This window comes from Zerene cesonia, chromosome 22 (genome assembly GCF_012273895.1).
Source record: "Zerene cesonia ecotype Mississippi chromosome 22, Zerene_cesonia_1.1, whole genome shotgun sequence".
NCBI classification, from domain to species: Eukaryota; Metazoa; Arthropoda; class Insecta; order Lepidoptera; family Pieridae; genus Zerene; species Zerene cesonia.
This window is the reverse complement of record NC_052123.1, coordinates 3,225,685-3,226,813: the sequence shown is the minus strand read 5'-3', so window position 1 is coordinate 3,226,813 and position 1,129 is coordinate 3,225,685. Positions and strand designations below refer to the sequence as shown.

Below are 1,129 nucleotides of genomic sequence, written 5' to 3'. Positions count from 1 at the left end.
GCATTAAAAAGTATGGTTTGTTATTTCCCACGATCAGCTCCATCTTCATACCAAGTTTCATCAAAATCGCTTTGACAACAACGAAATTTCATCCCCTCTTTCAACCCTTTCTACCCTTTTTCGCGTTAAAAAGTATCCTATGTCCTTTCCCAAGTTCAGATCTATCTTCATACCAAATTTTATCAAAATCTGTTCAGTGGTTTAGGCGTGAAAGCGTAACAGACGACAGACAGAGTTACTTTCGCATTTATAATATTAGTAGGGATAACGCACAATGTGTCGCGATGTCAATGTATTTGTATTATATACCTATATGCGTGTATTTATTCTTGCGTTCTTAATAGGGCCGCGTTTTCTACTGTTAATTAGTTGTGCTCTTCGCCCTCGAATACAATAATTTTTTGCAATATAAATAAATAAATTTATATAATCATAATAATAATGGTAATTAATATTTATCATGATTTCCAGATCAGCTTCATTGTGGCAATAAATATAAAATATATGGATTTGAGAAGATACAGATTTGACAAGAGAACCATTTAATGTAATGAAAGAAACTACACTATATCACAAGTAAGTTGGCAATATTATAATATTTATTACAACCATTCTGTTGGTATAAAGGTTAACAATAAAAAAGGCCTTAATTTCAATAGAATAACATACATTCATTGTTATGTATGTTTTGAATTCATATGCATAACTTTTTTTTTTGTTTTCAAGAATGCCGCATTTGGTCTACAACAAGGCTTGATTAGCTACATTATTCATATGATATATATTCTGTAAGTCAGCAGGAGACACGAAAAAGTCTATAATACTTCTACTAAATACTATGAGAATTTACTAAACTATAAAAGGTAAATCTCATTTGTTATTGTTTACAAAAAAATTAAAAGCTCTTTTGATATTTTTTTATAATTATCCTTTTCAAAAAAGAAAGTTTAGCTACCTGATATTTCATGAACAAACCTTCCACACATCACTTAAATCTCTATACTTATACTATATATATGTATTGTATTGATGGTAACCAATCTTGATAATACGGTCGACACAGTAACGTTGTAAGAAACACGAAAAAAAACATACTGTCGAATTGATAATCTCCTATTTTTTTGAAGTC

At 29.6% G+C, this 1,129-nt stretch overlaps 1 protein-coding gene and 1 long non-coding RNA gene across 2 annotated transcripts in view; both read left to right on the top strand.

The window, feature by feature from the left end:
- Window positions 1–1,129, top strand: part of LOC119836093 — a 79,050-nt gene that overhangs the window by 39,341 nt on the left and 38,580 nt on the right. The gene's annotated exons all lie outside the window — the stretch shown is intronic.
- Window positions 206–807, top strand: LOC119836094. Its single transcript, XR_005288079.1, has 2 exons — window positions 206–576; window positions 727–807. It is a non-coding gene; the product is annotated as an uncharacterized LOC119836094 (long non-coding RNA).